At 33.4% G+C, this 11,559-nt stretch overlaps 2 long non-coding RNA genes across 3 annotated transcripts; both read left to right on the top strand.

Annotated features, from left to right (window-relative positions):
• Positions 1-1,914: 1,914 nt before the first annotated feature.
• Positions 1,915-4,530, top strand: LOC148762040 (uncharacterized). Of its 2 annotated transcripts, XR_016027224.1 has the most exons (4): positions 1,915-2,016; positions 2,666-2,749; positions 3,606-3,673; positions 4,408-4,530. It is a non-coding gene; the product is annotated as an uncharacterized LOC148762040 (long non-coding RNA). The 2 variants fall into 2 exon arrangements; XR_016027223.1 differs by lacking the exon at positions 4,408-4,530 and having other exon boundaries at positions 3,606-3,803.
• Positions 4,531-8,984: 4,454 nt separating this feature from the next.
• Positions 8,985-10,873, top strand: LOC148762039 (uncharacterized). The gene is made up of 3 exons (XR_016027243.1): positions 8,985-9,086; positions 9,736-9,819; positions 10,676-10,873. It is a non-coding gene; the product is annotated as an uncharacterized LOC148762039 (long non-coding RNA).
• Positions 10,874-11,559: the final 686 nt, after the last annotated feature.

Raw genomic sequence — 11,559 nt, 5'->3', positions numbered from 1 at the left:
CATTTAATTTTTCGGCGGTTCTCTCTCATTTTGTTTGGAGGCTATAACAAGGTATTTATAACTTGGATTAATTTTAAACCCTAATTACAAAACTATTTTGTAATTACCAATTAATCTAATAATTGGAATAAACAATTTAATTAAGTCTTTAAGAAGCCCAATTAACTTAATTGTTTAATTTAATCAATTAGGTCCAATAACTCAATTAAACAATTTAATTAATTAAGCCCAACAATTTAATTCAATAATTTTAATCAATTAGGCCCAATGACTTAATTAAAAAAATTTAATCAATTAAGCCCAATAACATAATTATTTAATTTAATTAATTAGGCCCAATGACTTAATTAAACAATTTTAATCAAGTGCTTGAGAAGCCCATAACTTCTAATTTGATTAAATCCAACTTAATCACCTCTCCTATTTTATTTTCAACATTGATTTTAGGTGTGTGACCCATTAAGCTTCTAACAAGTTGGCAATGAACTCAACATATAATTCTTAAGTTAAACTTAGAATTAGATAAATTTAAACTACTTTAAATTTATCATTAATCAAGTTAACTACCTAGAGTTCATAGACCAAGATTGGGATCTAGCAATCCATCATGGCCATTCAAATGTTAGAAGGGTCAAGATGATTTGACTCAACCTTTCAGTGATCAAATTTTCAGTGTAATTCAATCCTCATCATATATCTCGAAGATGGTAAGAGCATGTTGCAGTGTCTACTTTTATTGATCTCTATATTCGTTCTTAAAGTTTGATCATCAGCTTTATAAAGACTTATGAAACTCCTTTCATAATCTTTAAGTTGACTTGGCCAAGGACTTCAATAACCTAATATCAACCAAGAACAGTTAGGATATGTCCCCTGCATCACTTGGGGTGATGATTCCTATCTTGACCACTCATTTGCCTTCACATGCTTCATGCTATACTCAAAAGCATCTTTTTTTGGCATCTTTGGTTAGGTACCTCGGTAGAGATGAAATCAAAGCATAACACTCCACACATAAGACAACCTAGTGTCTCAAGTCTAGAGAATATTTACATAATTGACACATGATAAGTATTGCATAGACGCTTAAGTGAAATACCAAATGTGTCAAGCCCGACCTTATAAAATACTTTCCATGTCATTCATATGATTGACAATATGCTTGCATACTTGGAAAGCCTTGAAAGAAAAATCGTTAAAAGACGACAATGTACCAAATGGTACAATTAAGTTAATTTAAGTCTCGAACTAGATCACATAGAGAATTTTAAATGAAATTAAGAATATTAAAGTCCCAGAATGGTTTAATATGGTGATTTGGAGTTCGAGGATCAATTTGGAGTCAAACCGAAATTTTTACTATCTAGGGGCAAAATGGTCATTTGCCACCCAAGGACACAATGGGAATTTTTAGAAAAGAAATTTTTTAGCCCCATTTGACTTATTGGAGTATGATTTGAGTATTGGAGTATAATTTGAGGGTTTGGCAGTGAAAAAGTTTAATTCCAGTGATTTCTAGAGTGTAGGGGCAAAATCGTAATTTTGCCACCCACGAACAAAATTTGAGATTTTGAGAGAATTTAGATCAAATTTGACAAATTGGAGAATGGTATGAGTATAAGGGATGAAAAATATGTCTATGGGCAATTTTTCAATTTTTGGGGCAAAAATGTAATTTTTGACTTTTACGGGGTAAAAGTGTAAATTTTAAAAATTACTCCACCAAGACTTTGGATAAGTCTGAGAATTTTACCTAAGATATGGATATGTGGGACAAGTGTATGGTGAAAATTTGGAAACAAATGGATGGCTAGAATTTAAGGAATTAATAAAACATTAAAAAAATGAATAAAATAATATTATATTATTTTAGCCTTTAAAAAGGTAAAAATTCCGGAATTCTCATCTTCTTCAGCTGTCCAAACCAGGGGAGAAAAGGGAAAAAAAAAAAACAAGAATCCTACCTGAAAAATTTGGAGAAAATCAAGAGAAATCAAGAAATCAAGCATTAAAAAGGTAAATTTCATTGATTTTCCTTGTGATTTTCACTACCCATGCATTTTTTTCTCATTTCCATGCAAAATTAGAAAGTGGGTATGGACACCCATGCTGGCCAAACCTCCATGGATGAGTTTTGAGCTTGATTTTTGGTTGATTTTAATTGAATTAAGTGATTTTAGTTAAGTTATATTGAAATATAGCAAAAATAAGCTAGAAATATAAATTTTTCCCATTGAAACCCATTATGCTGAATTTTCTAGGGGAATATTGGCTGCTGATCTTGATGGTTATTTGAGGAATTATGATGAATAATGATGAATTATGAGCCTAGAAAAATAATGGAAATTTTCGGAGCAAAAATATAAATTTTTACCCACTAGGGGTATTTTCGTAATTTATTATCGGGACTGATAATTTGCACCACACTGAGGGACATTAAGTCAATTTGGGTGCAATTGAGGTATAGAAACTGAAAAAAATTAATTTGGAGTTTAAACGGACGCGTATATCAATTTATCGGGTAAAAGACCGAAATAGGCTAACACCGCATTTAGGCAAAAATTTAGACATTTTTGCATTCCATATCAAGCATTAGTAGTCTAAATTAGTTTAATTTCAATTTAGTACCAATGTGGTGAATTTCTCGATTTTGTACTGTGTCAAGGTGGTGAGTCCTCTGATAAAGGCAAGAGAATTGCACCCGAGGACCAATAGTCTGAGTATTTCGAAAATCCTCACTCTAGACACGGTGAGTAACCTTACCATCATTTTAATTATCTAAAGTATGTTTTTATTCGGTTTTGGTGAATTTTATGAAAATGAGTTCAAATGGTAAATTTTTATGTTTTGTAAACAAAATGAGTTTAAATGAAAATATTTTATAAATTGTCTTGAAACGAAATAACGATTTTGAAAATAGAGTAATTGGAGACCACTGATATGTTGTAAATTTAAAATTGAATTAATGGCTTATGTTATTGTATTGGCATGACTGGCTGGGCTGTGTTTTTATGAATTATATGAATTGCTTTATTTTACCCTGCAGGTTGGGTAGTAATATATTAGCCCTGTCATGCTGTCAAAATTTTATTGTATGGTGGGTTTGACCTGCTGCAGTGGGCTGGATTCTGTGGACTAGCCTATTAGAGGGGCACGGAATCCTGTTATATTTTTACCTCGGTTGGAGAGGCGAGTAGGGTAACTCCTGAGGTATAACTTTTAGAGTTCACTTCACGCCAAACCACCTCGTGAAGGGGAACTCGGCCAACGTCAAGGAATGGCTATGTTTTCAAAATAAAAACATGACTTTCTAATAGCCTTGGCGGACTCAGTTGGGATAGCCCTCGGCCAAGGTATCCCAAATAACTGAGTATGATAATAATTTTTGGCATGAGCCAAGCTTTTTAAGAAATTCATAAGCCATATTGATTACTTGCTTTAAATAAATTGATTTCATTTGGTTGAAATAAGTTGAAAGATGATAAATTACAGTTTGATGAAATGTTTTAATAGTCTCCTTTTACTCGACTTTAGATATTTTGAGTGATGTTTGTTTACTTACTGGGATTTTATAATCTCACCACCCTCATTTCCACCCATTTCAGGTTCAGAATAGATTGTAGATAACTGATATCGGCAAGGATTACAGTTGAACTTGCCACATCCAAAGACTGTAGGTTCATTTCTTTTTATACTTTTGGTCATTCGTGGGCCCACGTGTCACTGTAAATTAAATTCTATACTTTGGTTATCTGTATTACGGTATGTAAGAATTTATTTTGCTTTTACGCTATAAAAATTATTTATGCAGTGTTCTTAAAATATCGTTTTATGTGAAAATTGAATATTTTATTGAATATTTTTATTTTATTATAACAGTCATAATTCCATTTTAAACGAATGTTTTAGACATCCAAAATTATTTTTGATTAAGAAATATGTGTTTTCCACTTACATACTATATTTTTAGATGATTTTTGAGATTTTTGGGATAAATGACAAAAATACTCCTGTGAGACGGAAATTATTATTTCATTTGTTTAAGTTGGAAACAGTTTAAAATCTTTTAAAATGTGGTATTTGGAAACAGTTACCCACAGGGGAAATGAGAAGCTGATATTAAAGCCTTGCGGGGTCTCGGTTGACATTTCGGGTAATGAATGTAAATTGAGACGTCGCGGCGGTTGTCACGGGCTCGATGGGAGTTCCGGGTCGTGACAATTAAGTTGGTATCAGAGCTGTTGGTTTGAAAGATTAGAGTTTTGGGTTTAAAGTTATTTTAAAGCTGTTTTAAAAAATTTACAATGTCAGTGTGGCCCCGAGTTAAGTTAGGTTAGGTTGAATAAAATACATGCATAAGCATATAGAGCCTGAGGTTGCCTAAACTCACTTTGTTCCCTCTTATAGATTATTATGTCTCCTCGACGCAAACAACCACCTTTCACTAGATCAGCTGGGAGGGGAAGAGGTTGTTTTCAACGTCGTCAGTTAGGTGCAATAGAGGAGGAATCGACTGCATCCACCATTCGGGCAGCACCTGCTGCTGAACAAATCGAGACTCCTCCACATCCTCCACCTCCTCTGCCACTTACTAGTATTCTTGCTATGCCTCTTGAGGCAGTTCAAGCATTAGCAGCCTTCTTTACTGCTATTGCTGGCCAGGCTCAGGCTGGTCAAGTTCTTCCTACAGTTCCTCTGGCTGCTCCTTCAGTACCACTATCCCCACCTCCTGTCCCACCACCAGTGCTGGATGTTTCTGATTCTAAGAAGCTTAAAGAGGCTAGGCAACATAGTTGTGTTTCTTTTATGGGTGAGTCGGATGCAACCGTGGCTAAAGAGGTGGTGCGAATGGCTTTAAGAGCCGAGAAGCTTGCGAATGAAAATAAGAGTCTGCGAGCTGAGTTAGCAAAAAGGAGAAGTCTAAGTGTATCTTCTAGTCAGCCACCAAACAGGGGCAAAAACTCCTCTGTTTCAGGAAGTTCACGTAGATGCAGAAATTGTGGGAATTATCATGTTGGGCCGTGCAGAGGGCCTGCACGATATTTTCATTGTGATCAACTGGGTCACATTAGGAGAGATTGTCCACAGTTAGGACGGGCTACGGTAGCTGCTCCATCTCCACCAGCTCATACGGATATATAGAGGAGAGATTCCTCTGGATTGCAACCGAGACAGGGATGATTTTGACATACCACCAAGGGTAGATTAAATAAGTTGAAATTAGTGCTCTAATAAAGTACGTATGATAGAAAGCTAGTTTGTAAGTTGTAGTTTTCATGATCATGAAATATATGAAGATTATCAATATATGGACATACATTTGGAGTTGTAATTTACAAGTTTGAAGTATTTAAGATATGATTAAATGGAATTAGCATTAGTTAGGGTACGTAAATCTTTTAATTAATTTCTATGGAGTATCCATGATAGTAGAATGGAGGAACATCGTGCAGTGATGCTATATGGTGAAATCACTATACAATATGGAAAGGGTATTTTCGAGTGGGATTTATTGACTGATGATAAGTGATGAGCAATTTGAGATACATGTAGCTATGAATAAATTTGGAGATCTTTGCTTAAGCAAACTCGTATTAAATGTTATGGTAAAGATATATGAATGCTAGTGACAAAAAAAAAATACGTTAAATCAATGTTTTGATTTCACACTTGTGATAGAAAGTTAGTCTTGCTAATTGTGGTATAGACTCGAAGGGAAGCCACACGATTGTGAATAATTGAGGTAGTAGCTTTAAAGGTGGAAGAGTTGCTAAGATAAAGTGAATTCAAACCGTTGCAACGCCACAGTACTGACTATCAAACGCTGTCACGTTAAGAACCCCTAATGGCTAGAAAGCAGAGCAAATTGAGAGTGGCATGAAGATGAAACACACGAGTTGAAGAATGGTCATTGGTTTTAATGCTAAGCTTTATTGTTTGGAGTCTTAAGTGCATTGGGAGGTATTAAGATAAAGATGATGAGTGAAATTGCAAAGTTTTTTTTTATTATTGCCTTATATATATATTGGCATGTAAGAGAAAGAAAAGTTAGAGAATTTTTGAGATGGCTACATAAAAATAAATTAACATGTGGAGTGTTAAGATGAATAATATGATGACTGAAGTCAAATCTTAAGAAATAAAGAAGACAAGAGATTAAGTCTTGTTAAAGACTAAAGAGGAAGCGAGCGAAAGGTTAGATGAATGTATGAGATACTGATAAGAGATGTCAATAGCAAGTGAGGAAAATGTAAATAAAGATTTCAATAATGATATAGCAAATGAGTTTATATAGAATATTGTTATGAGAATATACTGATCTTGTCTTGACCTTGTTGAAAGGAAAGAATTAGTAACAACACAAGTAAACTAGGTGACATGCTAGAAACCCATGGAGATAAATTGAAGCATGAGTAGTTGGGCATGCCTTTATGGAAATGATATACTTGGTGTATAAAAGAGTAAATAAGTGATTAAGTGTTTCAAGAATGTTTACACGCCCTTGAGAAAGAATTATAAGTTATACATGATGGGCATAAGATGCGTGACTTTGAAACTTGCTAAGGAGCCAAATGGCTAAGTTACGGGTTAAATGATTATATGTTGTGAGACATAAATTTAAAATAAATATCCCTAAGGAAATACTCAAGAGAAGTTCTGCCATGGATTTTGTGAAAGCAAGCACTAAGTTATGTAGTTATAAAAAGGAAGCTATAAGCTGAGAGTGGTATAAGTATTAACATTAAAAAGTAATTGAGGAGAATTTAGTTTCAAGTCTTGTAATTTCAAGTACAATTTGTAAATTAGTTAAGGAAGAATGATGTTATATTCATATGAAAGAGTGGAATAAAGGATGATAGAAGTTAACCTTGATAATGAAGTCAGATAATGAAACTTTCTTAATATATTATGGGAATTGGAATTCGAAAATGCGTGAGGCATACATGATTCAAATGAATCTGAGTTTTAAGTGACAAATCAATATCGAAATGCAATAAGGATACAATATATAGGAGACATGAAGGATAATCGAGGAATAAGGATGACTTTTAGGAATTGTAGTATTGCATAAGATGCAATGATCAAGTCAAGATAAATTTTTGAGATACCAATGGGATTATAAAACATACACGCATAATAGATTATAATTCAATGGAGATGACATTGTGATGCAATGATATACAGTACAAGGAAACTTAAGCATATAATTGGAAACGATAAGAAGAGAATATAAGTATATAAATGATGAGGAACTATACACAGGCATGATGAGAATTTGTATGAATTATGAAGCTTATTCTATTGAATCTTGATTGTGGATGGGAATGAATTAAGAGAAATTAGTCTGAAGGCATTTGAAAACAGAGACTCGTATACATAATGAGGAATATAGACATTTGAATGTATATGTATATGTATGTGTGGAGTAGTGATGTACCCAACTAAATGAATAATGGTTTTAGTGGTTCAAGATTTGAACTCAATATATTTGATGAGTTGTATAGATAATGTAACGATTAAGAATCTTATCAGAAGACGATTTATGGTGACCTAAGGAATTTTGGAGAAATAGTTAAGGGAATATAATCTATAGTACGATTAAGCCATATGAGATGGATTAATAGGATTAAGAAGATTGAAATTTCCTAAATGCAAAGTAAACATGAAATAAGTAGAAATAATTAAAGCCATTAATTTTCCTGAACGCTGAGTATATGTACAGGAATGAGTATGGCGTGTTAATGATGTTGTAAACTACACAATAGTGTATGAGGATAGGATGAATGAATGAAAGTCGAGAAGTTTGATATGGAATGAAGTAATAAGATAGTGATTGGTATACCTAAATAAGAGTAAAATGCGATCGAAATTGGTATGATTGAGATGGAGTTATGGTTCAAGCTTAATGATAGTAATAGAAGCATGCTTAATGTCTCAATATAAGAGATCATAATTGTGAAGGTTATTATGATATGATTTTAAAGGATAATAATAGACATAAGCGACGTACTTGAGTTGAATTGGAGGTAAATGAGGTGAACAAATCGAAATTCCCTCTAAAGGGGAGGACATAAGAAGTCGAGCATTAGATGAGAAAACAATACCCCCACATTTTCTCTGAGTTCAGTACATGAAATTTTGAGGTCAAAATTTTATTTTAAGGGGGGTAGTGTTGTCAAGCCCGACCTTATAAAATACTTTCCATGTCATTCATATGATTGACAATATGCTTGCATACTTGGAAAGCCTTGAAAGAAAAATCGTTAAAAGACGACAATGTACCAAATGGTACAATTAAGTTAATTTAAGTCTCGAACTAGATCAAATAGAGAATTTAAAATGAAATTAAGAATATTAAAGTCTCAGAATGGTTTAATATGGTGATTTGGAGTTCGAGGATCAATTTGGAGTCAAACCGAAATTTTTACTATCTAGGGGCAAAATGGTCATTTGCCACCCATGGACACAATGGAAATTTTTAGAAAAGAAATTTTTTAGCCCCATTTAACTTATTGGAGTATGATTTGAGTATTGGAGTATAATTTGAGGGTTTGGCAGTGAAAAAGTTTAATTCCAGTGATTCCTAGAGTGTAGGGGCAAAATCGTAATTTTGCCACCCGCGAACAAAATTTGAGATTTTGAGAGAATTTAGATCAAATTTGACAAATTGGAGAATGGTATGAGTATAAGGGATGAAAAATATGTCTATGGGCAATTTTTCAATTTTTGGGGCAAAAATGTAATTTTTGACTTTTACGGGGGTAAAAGTGTAAATTTTAAAAATTACTCCACCAAGACTTTGGATAAGTCTGAGAATTTTACCTAAGCTATGGATATGTGGGACAAGTGTATGGTGAAAATTTGGAAACAAATGGATGGCTAGAATTTAAGGAATTAATAAAACATTAAAAAAATGAATAAAATAATATTATATTATTTTAGCCTTTAAAAAGGTAAAAATTCCGGAATTCTCATCTTCTTCAGCTGTCCAAACCAGGGGAGAAAAGGGAAAAAAAAAAAACAAGAATCCTACCTGAAAAATTTGGAGAAAATCAAGAGAAATCAAGAAATCAAGCATTAAAAAGGTAAATTTCATTGATTTTCCTTGTGATTTTCACTACCCATGCATTTTTTTCTCATTTCCATGCAAAATTAGAAAGTGGGTATGGACACCCATGCTGGCCAAACCTCCATGGATGAGTTTTGAGCTTGATTTTTGGTTGATTTTAATTGAATTAAGTGATTTTAGTTAAGTTATATTGAAATATAGCAAAAATAAGCTAGAAATATAAATTTTTCCCATTGAAACCCATTATGCTGAATTTTCTAGGGGAATATTGGCTGCTGATCTTGATGGTTATTTGAGGAATTATGATGAATAATGATGAATTATGAGCCTAGAAAAATAATGGAAATTTTCGGAGCAAAAATATAAATTTTTACCCACTAGGGGTATTTTCGTAATTTATTATCGGGACTGATAATTTGCACCACACTGAGGGACATTAAGTCAATTTGGGTGCAATTGAGGTATAGAAACTGAAAAAAATTAATTTGGAGTTTAAACGGACGCGTATATCAATTTATCGGGTAAAAGACCGAAATAGGCTAACACCGCATTTAGGCAAAAATTTAGACATTTTTGCATTCCATATCAAGCATTAGTAGTCTAAATTAGTTTAATTTCAATTTAGTACCAATGTGGTGAATTTCTCGATTTTGTACTGTGTCAAGGTGGTGAGTCCTCTGATAAAGGCAAGAGAATTGCACCCGAGGACCAATAGTCTGAGTATTTCGAAAATCCTCACTCTAGACACGGTGAGTAACCTTACCATCATTTTAATTATCTAAAGTATGTTTTTATTCGGTTTTGGTGAATTTTATGAAAATGAGTTCAAATGGTAAATTTTTATGTTTTGTAAACAAAATGAGTTTAAATGAAAATATTTTATAAATTGTCTTGAAACGAAATAACGATTTTGAAAATAGAGTAATTGGAGACCACTGATATGTTGTAAATTTAAAATTGAATTAATGGCTTATGTTATTGTATTGGCATGACTGGCTGGGCTGTGTTTTTATGAATTATATGAATTGCTTTATTTTACCCTGCAGGTTAGGTAGTAATATATTAGCCCTGTCATGCTGTCAAAATTTTATTGTATGGTGGGTTTGACCTGCTGCAGTGGGCTGGATTCTGTGGACTAGCCTATTAGAGGGGCACAGAATCCTGTTATATTTTTACCTCGGTTGGAGAGGCGAGTAGGGTAACTCCTGAGGTATAACTTTTAGAGTTCACTTCACGCCAAACCACCTCGTGAAGGGGAACTCGGCCAACGTCAAGGAATGGCTATGTTTTCAAAATAAAAACATGACTTTCTAATAGCCTTGGCGGACTCAGTTGGGATAGCCCTCGGCCAAGGTATCCCAAATAACTGAGTATGATAATAATTTTTGGCATGAGCCAAGCTTTTTAAGAAATTCATAAGCCATATTGATTACTTGCTTTAAATAAATTGATTTCATTTGGTTGAAATAAGTTGAAAGATGATAAATTACAGTTTGATGAAATGTTTTAATAGTCTCCTTTTACTCGACTTTAGATATTTTGAGTGATGTTTGTTTACTCACTGGGATTTTATAATCTCACCACCCTCATTTCCACCCATTTCAGGTTCAGAATAGATTGTAGATAACTGATATCGGCAAGGATTACAGTTGAACTTGCCACATCCAAAGACTGTAGGTTCATTTCTTTTTATACTTTTGGTCATTCGTGGGCCCACGTGTCACTGTAAATTAAATTCTATACTTTGGTTATCTGTATTACGGTATGTAAGAATTTATTTTGCTTTTACGCTATAAAAATTATTTATGCAGTGTTCTTAAAATATCGTTTTATGTGAAAATTGAATATTTTATTGAATATTTTTATTTTATTATAACAGTCATAATTCCATTTTAAACGAATGTTTTAGACATCCAAAATTATTTTTGATTAAGAAATATGTGTTTTCCACTTACATACTATATTTTTAGATGATTTTTGAGATTTTTGGGATAAATGACAAAAATACCCCTGTGAGACGGAAATTATTATTTCATTTGTTTAAGTTGGAAACAGTTTAAAATCTTTTAAAATGTGGTATTTGGAAACAGTTACCCACAGGGGAAATGAGAAGCTGATATTAAAGCCTTGCGGGGTCTCGGTTGACATTCCGGGTAATGAATGTAAATTGAGACGTCGCGGCGGTTGTCACGGGCTCGATGGGAGTTCCGGGTCATGACAAAATGCACTTTTCATGATGGGTCATGTTTAGTGAACTTGCTCTCCTAGGAAAACACCTATATTCTAGTTTCAAGTATCTCTATACTTCAAGCTATGAGATCGGTTGCTTACTTCTCAAATTAAAAATATAGAATGTACCAGTCTCTAGGTATTATTGATGTCCAATCTCAATGAGACATTGACTAGGAACATTTTGAGATTGCGCTTTGATGCATAAGGAACTCATAACTGCAACCCATTGCAATTCCCTTGCAAGGCATATTAATCTC

Source organism: Theobroma cacao, chromosome 6 (assembly GCF_053813885.1).
Source record: "Theobroma cacao isolate CCN51 chromosome 6, ASM5381388v1, whole genome shotgun sequence".
NCBI lineage: Eukaryota > Viridiplantae > Streptophyta > Magnoliopsida > Malvales > Malvaceae > Theobroma > Theobroma cacao.
Note: the sequence above shows the minus strand (reverse complement) of the source record. Positions and strands in the feature narration are given on the sequence as shown.